General features: G+C 33.7%; 3 non-coding genes across 3 annotated transcripts; 2 read left to right on the top strand and 1 right to left on the bottom strand.

The window, feature by feature from the left end:
* Nucleotides 1-2,575: 2,575 nt before the first annotated feature.
* Nucleotides 2,576-2,662, top strand: TRNAS-GGA (transfer RNA serine (anticodon GGA)). The gene has a single exon. It is a non-coding gene; the product is annotated as a tRNA-Ser (tRNA).
* Nucleotides 2,663-3,923: 1,261 nt separating this feature from the next.
* On the bottom strand, nt 3,924-3,996 carry TRNAT-UGU (transfer RNA threonine (anticodon UGU)). The gene has a single exon. It is a non-coding gene; the product is annotated as a tRNA-Thr (tRNA).
* A 1,604-nt stretch (nt 3,997-5,600) lies between these two features.
* TRNAF-GAA (transfer RNA phenylalanine (anticodon GAA)) lies at nt 5,601-5,673 on the top strand. Its single transcript has one exon. It is a non-coding gene; the product is annotated as a tRNA-Phe (tRNA).
* Nucleotides 5,674-10,000: the final 4,327 nt, after the last annotated feature.

Raw genomic sequence — 10,000 nt, 5'->3', positions numbered from 1 at the left:
ATATAATTACCGGGAGTAAGCGCTATAGCTTGTTTCCAATACTCAGCGGCTTGATTGAACCAAGCCTCCGCAATTTCAGAATCTCCCTGTCGAATGGCCTGTTCTCCCCGGTCGGAATAGGCAGGTAAATTCCTTCCCTTAGAACCGTACTTGAGAGTTTCCTACCTCATACGGCTCAACAGTCAATTCTTTTGCTGTCCCATATTTAAAAAAATTTATCATATCTAATCTAATTGAATGAAATTTTTCATAGATCTAGCCCATTTTTTTTTCTCGAGTTAAGCAAAAGCGGTTAATTATATAAGTTTCAAACTTCAATTTTGCTGAATAATTAAATAAGTTTTATCTTTTCTCCCACCTTCAGAAGAATAAAGCATAGGCATTCCACCCACTATCGTTACAATTTTCTGAAAGATAACTATCTCGGTTTCATCTAGAAATTTATATAGAATCCTTGAAAAAGACTTTCCTTCATAAGAAAGAAAAGACTTACTGTCTTTGGGATCTGATGCTACACCGCTGCTCAATATTGTAGGGGATCCACCCTATTACATAAGTGGATTCCTTCATTTTGATCTTATATCATGATATAAGTAAGCAGTTTTTATTGTATCGGCCAAAAACCTGACTAATTGATCTTTACGGTGCTTCTTCTATCAATTAGATCCTTTATCCATAGAATAAAGTATCTAGGCATACCTATTTCTTCATATTTCTGCTTCTATGAAGTTTCTTTCTTTGCTACAGCTGATACAAATCGTTAGTTTGGACAATACATATGTAGAAAGCCTATTTTTTTTAGTATTTATTAGCGAATTTTCTCTTTTTTTTCTTTCTATAGTGGAGATAGTCGCACGTAATGACAGATCACAGCCATATTATTAAAAGCTTGTGGTAAGAACGGGTTTCGTTCTAGTGCCCGAAAATAATATTCCAAAGCTTTTGTATGTTCTCCGTTCCTTGTGTGGATAAGACCTATGTTATAGAGTATATAACTTCGATCATAGGGATCGATTTCTAGTCGCATAGCTTCATAATAATTCTGTAGAGCTTCCGCATAATTTCCTTCGGATTGAGCCGACATCCGTTACGGTCGTTCGTTATTCCATTGAAAGAATCTCCGTTCCAGAACCGTACGTGAGATTTTCATCTCATACGGCTCCCCCTTTATCTGATGCGCATAATGAGATGAGAATAATACATGAAATCAAAAAACATTGAAATACTCTCATTATGAACTCATGGGACTAGCGTTTTTACAAAAAATCTCTAGCCAACCTTCCTGTAAAAGATCTTTTCTTAACATCAAGCATGGTTTACTAGATAAAAATAAAAATGGTAACTCTAACAATTTCTTTGTCCTCAACGCCTCTAAATTTCCAGGAATTAGTCACTTCAACAGTCTTCGATGGTTATACAGGTATCCAAAATACAAACGAGATGGATGTTTGTTGTCCCAACCATTTTTCTAAGTTCCGATCCCGATAAGGAAAAGGTATAATTTATAACAAAGTTTTCGTGTTGTTGATTCCTAGGTGTAGTGCTTCTTCCCCTCTGCTACCTATTTTTACTAGTGAATATTTTTACTAGTGGAGTAGGGTTGACTTAATCCATAGGTTACACCTTTCGCTTAATACTAGAATCGACAATTCTAGCATCTAAGGTTACATTAATCGGGGATACACGACAGAAGGAATTTTTTGATTTTCAAATTGCACCTCCAAGAAGCGTAGATTTATTTCAATTATTGTTTTCTTTCTATCCCGAATACTGTGTCTTTCTACTAAGACGGAGAGCGGTAAAGAAAATTGAAAAAAAAAAAAATCAAATCGCACCATCTCTGTAATAGGTGAATGCCTCTTTTTCCCCGGAAGTTGTCGGAATTATTCGTAATAAGATATTGGCTACAATTGAAAAGGTCTTATCGATAAAATTTCCATTTATCCCACCAGATCTAGGCATCGGTAACAACCCCATTCTATAATTTCTTTTAATTACCTCTCGTGAGAAAATGATCCCACAAACAAAGGAATTGCATAGTACGAAATAACATAAAAACGGATTCATTAAAAAATCCCACTCGATATTAAAATTGTTTCTTTTTGATTTCACAGGAATCAATAAAAGAGAAGAAATATTTCAATCCGGTTAAATTTCATCCAAATGTAGTAGGATCAGAATGAAGAGAACTATTCTGATTTCAGCGAAGTTGAAGAAAAAAAGAATTTTATTTATCTGACTGGGGTAATTCTAGAAGTTTTTTGATTGAATTATGATACAAAAAAGAGCAAAAAGAATCGAATAATCATTCTATGATTCATAACTTGTGACTAGATATATGTATGGGATAAACAGTTGTTGGTGAAAAATCGAAAACTGTAAAAGTCGAATTTTTAGAAAAAAGGAATCATAGTTTAAAAAACTAAATAGAATCATGAGCTAAAAGTATCCATTAAACATAGTTAAAAAAAAATTATTTGTATAGTTAGAATTGGTTGGACGTGCCTATCAAAAAAAAAAATTGAATATTAATGACTCACTATTAACTCGGTTTCTGGGCCATAATCATTCTGTAGGAGAGATGGCCGAGTGGTTGAAGGCGTAGCATTGGAACTGCTATGTAGGCTTTTGTTTACCGAGGGTTCGAATCCCTCTCTTTCCGTACTAATTCAACAATGTTACTGACCACAATGTATCAAATCAAATAACAATCGATACTATTATTCCAACGGTTAGACCTTTATGGATTCTTTATTTCGAATTTTTGTGGTACGGAAACGAAAAGACTGGAAAGAATGCACAAGAGATGAAAATCCCCCTACCGATCAATGATAGATGAATGATAGAAAAATTTCCGGATCAAAACCTTACTTTCCTTCGGTCTCTTTACTTAGACTTCGGCGAAGGGGAGGACGAAATTGTCCGAACCCTTGTTTTTTAGTTAGGTTTAAGTCTGACGAGAATAATATTCTACAACGAGCAATTCATTTATTTTTAAACTGACCCATTTACTATCTATTATTTGATTGACTAATCCTTTATATTGCAATGGCTGAAGAGTCAAATGTTTTGGCAATTCCTGAGGGGGGGATGAATCAAGATAATTTTGAATCAGTGTTCTCGATTTTTTTTCATCTTTTGCTGTAATAATATCTCGGGGTTTGCACCGATAACTTGGTATATCCACTATAGAACCATTAACTAAAATATGTCTATGATTAACTAATTGTCGGGCTTGAGGAATAGTCGAAGCCATACCCAATCGAAAAAGGATGTTATCCAAACGCATTTCAAGTAATTGTAGTAAAACTTGACCCGTTGATCCTTTGGCTTTTCCGGCGATACGAACGTATTTAAGTAATTGTCGTTCTGTAAGACCATAATGAAAACGCAATTTTTGTTTTTCTTCTAAACGAATACGATATTGAGATTTTTTACCGGAACGCGATTGGTTTTTAAGATCGTTTCCGGTTTTGGGCCTTTTACTAGTTAGTCCCGGTAAAGCCCCCAGACGGCGTATTTTTTTGAAACGAGGCCCTCTGTAACGCGACATAAAGACTCCTTATTTTATTTTATTTAAATTTCATAAACATTTTATTTTATTTAAATTTCATAAACTTAAATGAAAACTAAATGATAAATATTATAAATGAAGTGAAATCCAGTAAAGTATTGTACTACAAAACAAAGAATAATTAGATAACTTGGATCAATATCCGGATCCTATTGTATATGTAAATGATATAAAAAAAGTAAGAGTTCCTTTCTTGATTTGTTCTACAGAAATAGAACCCCTCCTTTAGTCATAAAGGTAAGTAAGTTCCTACGACATCATAGATCGGTGACCTTTGAAAAAGGGTAAGAAGTCGTTTCTTTATTTATTTGATTTATCAATTATGTCAAAAATAAAATCAATAGAGAAAAGCCGGCTATCGGAATCGAACCGATGACCATCGCATTACAAATGCGATGCTCTAACCTCTGAGCTAAGCGGGCTCACATAACAGAAATGTTACATGCATAGTAATTTACTAAATTACTGGGATCTTAGCTATTCCTAATTAATATGAATATAGAATCTAATTTCATTTCAAATAAATATTCAATATTGGAATTGTTCTATTATAGAACATAATAATTAATATAACGATTAATAGAATATAGCGATAGAAAATTTTGATCTATTTATCAAATGGATGTGTATCAATAATTAATGTGTTAATCTTAATTGCATTTAATGCAATTGAGATGATAATGAAGCGTTTCTATGTTTTCATTCTGAAAGGTGGAAGATAAGACGAACAAGGGAATCGACCGTTTAAGTATTAAATTTTTTACTAAAAAAATAATAGAAAGAGGGGCAAATATATATGTTCATATATCTATCTATATTGATATATATTGAATTGCAGATACAGAAATGATAGAATCATTTTGGATCGGAACAAATATGGGTCTCCGATAGAGAAGAGAGAGATGAAAGAAGATAGACAAGAAATCCAATAGGAGGAAACACTTTTCAATAGAGGAATCGGTATTCTAATGACTTGAGTGGTTCCAGTATAATACAAATGAAAGAAAACGGGGAAGGACATCATAATGCGATACTAATCTTAAAAGAGGGGGATATGGCGAAATCGGTAGACGCTACGGACTTAATTAGATTGAGCCTTGGTATGGAAACCTACTAAGTGATAACTTTCAAATTCAGAGAAACCCTGGAATTAAAAATGGGCAATCCTGAGCCAAATCCTTTTTTCCGAAAAAAAAGGGTAGGTGCAGAGACTCAATGGAAGCTGTTCTAACAAATGGAGTTGACGACGTTGCGTTAGTAAAGGAATGAATCCTTCCATCGAAACTCCAGAAACGATGAAAGATAAACGTATTACGTACTGAAATACTATATTGATTAATGACAACTCGAATCTCTATTTTTTATATTTCTATAATTTTTTATATTTATATTATATATATATATATAAAATTATATATAAAAATGAACGAATTGTTATGAATCGATTCCAAGATCTACAAGTTGAAAAAATAATCGAATATTCATTGATCAAATCATTTACTCCATCATAGTCTGATAGATCTTTTGAAGAATTGATTAATCAGATCGAATAGAATAAAGATAGAGTCCCATTCTACATGTCAATAACGACAAAAATGAAATTTATAGTAAGAGGAAAATCCGTCGACTTTTAAAATCGTGAGGGTTCAAGTCCCTCTATCCCCAAAACCCTAAAAAGGCCCGTTGGCCTCTTTAATTATTTATCCGTTCATTAGCAATTCAGACTTTGTTATGTTTCTCATTCATTCGACTCTTTCACAAGCGTATTTGAGCGGAAATTTGATTTCTTATCACAAGGCTTGTGGTATATATTCTATATGATAGACGTACAAACGAACATCCTTGCGCAAGTAATCTGTGAAATTTGAATGATTAACTGTCTACTGTACTGAAACTTCGAAAGGCTTATCCAAGCCCTGAAATTTCGTATATCTTCAAAAAGAAGACTTTGGAATACCTTTTTTCTTATTTACAATTGACATAGACCAAAGTCATCTATTAAAATAAGGATAATGTGTCGGAAATGGCCGGGATAGCTCAGTTGGTAGAGCAGAGGACTGAAAATCCTCGTGTCACCAGTTCAAATCTGGTTCTTGGCACATCATGAATTTGTATGAGTATCTATTCTACGGATTCATTAATAATATAGATCATGAAAAATACTGATACATGATGATGTCTGGAAATCTACCCTTTAACTAAACTATATATATTTTTTACTCTATTTATAGATGTCGAAAATAGACAAGTAAAGATAAAGAGGATATTTATAGAAATATGTAAAGGATGTATATAGATATGTAAAAGAAAAGAATTTTCTTTTGTTTCCTCTTCTTTTTTATTTGTTCATACTCTGTCTCCTGGCGTTCAATTCCTATTTTATACATATTTGAAAGTTTCAATTAGTTCCTTATAAGACCCAAAAGTCTAGTCTAGGGGAGTTGAAAGGCGGGAATGGCCAAGATTCATCTCAGATACAGTACAAATAGAATCCGATTCTCTTTTCATATTATATTTCTTCATTTCACCCTATGTGACTTTTTAAAGCACATCTATAAGTCATATGCGTGATACATAGTTCATAATGCAGAACTCATTTAGTTCATCCTATTAGCTTGTGGCTCATCCAAAATAAGTATCTTACAAATTGGATAATCTCACCAAATCTCTAATTGTATTTTTTTTAATCAATAATAATAAGATGAATGAGACTTCAATTACTATGCTATATCTATAAGAGAACGTAAAAAATGTATTTGAATATCTTGAGTTGTCGAAGTGAAGATTAGTTTCGTATTATTTAATGAGCATCTTGTATTTCATAAAAATTGGGGGCAATATAATCCTTACGTAAGGGCCATCCTACCCAACTTTCAGGCATTAAGATCTTTAGACGTGGATGATTATCATAAGAAATTCCCAACATATCATAAGATTCCCTTTCTGGAAAATCCGCACTTTTCCAAACCCAGAAAACAGACGGAATTTTAGGATTTATCCTTGCGGCAAATACTTTTATGCATACCTCTTCCGGTTGATCTATACCATACTCGATTCTCGTAAGATGATACACACTAGCTAACAGTCCGCCTGGTGCTACATCATAAGCACATTGGGAACGTAGATAATTGTAACCATATACATATAAAATGACTGCAATGGAATGCCATTCCTCGGGCTTTATTTGTAAAGTCTCTATTCCTTGGTAATCGAAACCCAAAGATCTATGAACCAGTCCATGTTTGACTAGCCAAGAAGACAAATTACCCTGCATCTTCTCCCCCCCCCCATTTTTTTATTTTTATTTGTATAAGTATTTCCCATTTACAATGAAAAATTGATGAAGATTCACTCGTTCTTTGCTTTGTTATTCTGTACAAAAAAAGTATACGGCCTAATTTACTAATTCGTAGGAAGAGACTGCACTTTTGTATTTGAAAAAAGTTTCAGGAGGGATGATCTCTGAAGTAGATGATGGTTGATAGAGTAATCCTTGATCGTAATTTCCAGTATTAGTACTTGGGCCAACATGAAATTTGTGATTGGTAGTAAAACACCGATTTTCCTCTTGAGACTTAATTCGATCTTCATAGATTTCTCGAGATATTTTCTTACGAAGTTTTGTTATAGCATCTATAACAGCCTCGGGTTTAGGCGGACAACCCGGCAAATACACATCGACAGGAATTAACTTATCGACTCCCCGAACAGTACTATAAGAATCGGTACTGAACATCCCTCCTGTAATTGTACATGCTCCCATAGCAATAACATATTTTGGTTCAGGCATTTGCTCATATAATCTTACTAAAGAAGGAGCCATTTTCATTGTTACCGTACCCGCTGTTAAAATTAAGTCTGCCTGTCTAGGACTAGATCTTGGTACCAGTCCATAACGATCAAAGTCGAATCGTGAACCTATTAATGAAGCGAATTCAATGAAGCAACAACTGGTACCATAGAGAAGCGGCCATAAACTGGAGAGTCTTGACCAATTTGAAAGATCATTTGATGTAGTTGAAATAACTGAAGTTTGGGTTGTTCGATCAAGTAAGGGAAACTCGATGGAATTCATAACTGTCTCAATGTTTTTTTTAATTGTCTGAATATTCAAAAACTAAGACCATTCCAATGCTCCTTTTCGCCATGCATAAACTAAACCGACAATTAGGATAAGCACGAAAATTAAAGCTTCTATAAAGACGGATACCCCTAATACATCAAAACTCATTGCCCACGGATAAAGAAAAACTGTTTCAACATCAAAAACAACAAAAACTAGAGCAAACATATAATAACGGATTCTAAATTGTACCCAAGCATCGCCCATTGGTTCTATTCCCGATTCATAACTCGAAAGTTTCTCTGGCTCTTTGCTAAGAGGGGCTAAAACTCCAGAAATTAGAAATGCCAAAATAGGAATAAGACTTGATATTATTAGAAATACCCAGAAAATATCATATTCGTAAAGCAGAAACATAAACGTACTCCTATCAATGTGGAAAATATACCGGATTAGTCGATCGGTACATGTCTCGTTTGAAGATTCATCCACTATAATCCTATTTATATAATATCTATTATATCCATAATAAATATATATTAAATATTATATATTTATATAGAGAGGATACATATAGTCGGAATTTCCATTTAGGAACTTTTAGTGATTGAAGAAGGAAAGAGAAGACGACTACTTTAGTTTTGTGCTTTACTAGATAAGGTATACCAACAGAAAAGCCTATTTGAGAATGTTTACAATGAAAGTTACCAAAGATCTTCGTTTCTCAAACTCTAGCTTGTCCACAAATAAAATACAGTAAGTCGTTCCTAGATCCATGTGATTTACTAGTGCATTCGATTTGCATTGGGTTATGGTGGAGTTTTTAACCGGTTTCATGTCATGATTTTGACTCCAAAAATTTACTAGAATTGGGTAGGTATCCCAAAGAAAAGAAGTATTACTAATTTCTTGATTTTGTATGGGAAAATAGGAAAATTTTCATATGTAATTCATCTACAAAGATAAGACATTAATGATGAACCAAATCAAGTGGCCAATTACAAACAATACAAACAATAATGAGGAAAGGAAAACGATTCTATTTTTGAATTATTAATAATATAGGGCTATACGGACTCGAACCGTAGACCTTCTCGGTAAAACAGATCAAACTTATTATTATCAAAATGATTTGAACTGTTTCAAAGACCCAACATGCATTTTTTTGCATTGGGCTCTTTCATTAACTGTTATAAATAAGTTAGTCTACCATATTTTTTCTTGACAGAAAGAAAGGGAGATGGTTCCATGTGCTCTGATTCATTATTTTGATTCGAATCTCGGAGCACTACCAAAGTTTTTCAAAGAAGGGGTTATCCTGACGTAGGTATGCTTCTGACCTAGATCAACTTAAGTTAAATGGAATCTCTATCGTCCTGCTTCTGCTTAAAGAATAAAATATGAAACTTCATACACCTTAAAGTTGTTCATAAGATAGGACGAAAGATCATTTTTTTTGAGGTCCTGATACTCATTATGCCTAGCATTGAATAGACTGGGTATTCACCTTATCAATATCTCAAATCAATGATGGATTTTTTTTAGTGCCTAAATGGGGCACTCGATTCGGACCGAACTTTTTGTCAGGCTACTGTTCTCTTGTTTTGTTCCCTAAAAGTAATAGAGTAAGACATCGATTTCTCAATAAGATCAACTTTTTTGATTACATGATGTACTTCTCTGAAAAACATTGGCGCGCGTGTAAACGAGGTGCTCTACCAACTGAGCTATAGCCCTTGTGATACATATCTTATCATGTAGATAATTTCTTGTCAAGATGAATATTCTATAATCTATTTTGTTGATTTGTTTGATTGGTATTGCTTATCAATAATATTCGATTTATAATCTATCGATGTGATAGGGCTCATTTTTTTTTCTTTGTGATGATAAATGACCTACTTAACTCAGTGGTTAGAGTATCGCTTTCATACGGCGGGAGTCATTGGTTCAAATCCAATAGTAGGTAGAACTTATTAGATACCACAGAAGCAATGGTATCTAATAAGTTTTTCTACTCAACTTTGTTCTAGTGATTTTCTATCTTTTCCATCCGACTCTATATTTATTTCATTTTTTAATTGTAATTCTTTTTTCCATGAAAATTTCATTTCACTTTATTATTTAGACGCATTAACTAGGTACGCCATTGATAGCCTCTACTCGTGTCCTAGCTCGTCTGAGAGCTAAATTTGCCTCGATTGTTTGTCTCTTGCCCTGAGCTTTCCTCAAGTTGGCTTCCGCTATTTCGAGAGTTTGCTGAGCTTCTTGTGGATCAATGTCACTAGCCTTCTCCGCATCATTTACTAAAATAGTGACCTCATTATTGCCTATTCTAGCAAAACCACCCATCAGAGCCATCG

Source organism: Cucumis melo, unplaced genomic scaffold, assembly GCF_025177605.1.
Source record: "Cucumis melo cultivar AY unplaced genomic scaffold, USDA_Cmelo_AY_1.0 utg000252l, whole genome shotgun sequence".
Taxonomy (NCBI): domain Eukaryota; kingdom Viridiplantae; phylum Streptophyta; class Magnoliopsida; order Cucurbitales; family Cucurbitaceae; genus Cucumis; species Cucumis melo.
This window is presented reverse-complemented; position numbering and strand designations above follow the sequence as displayed.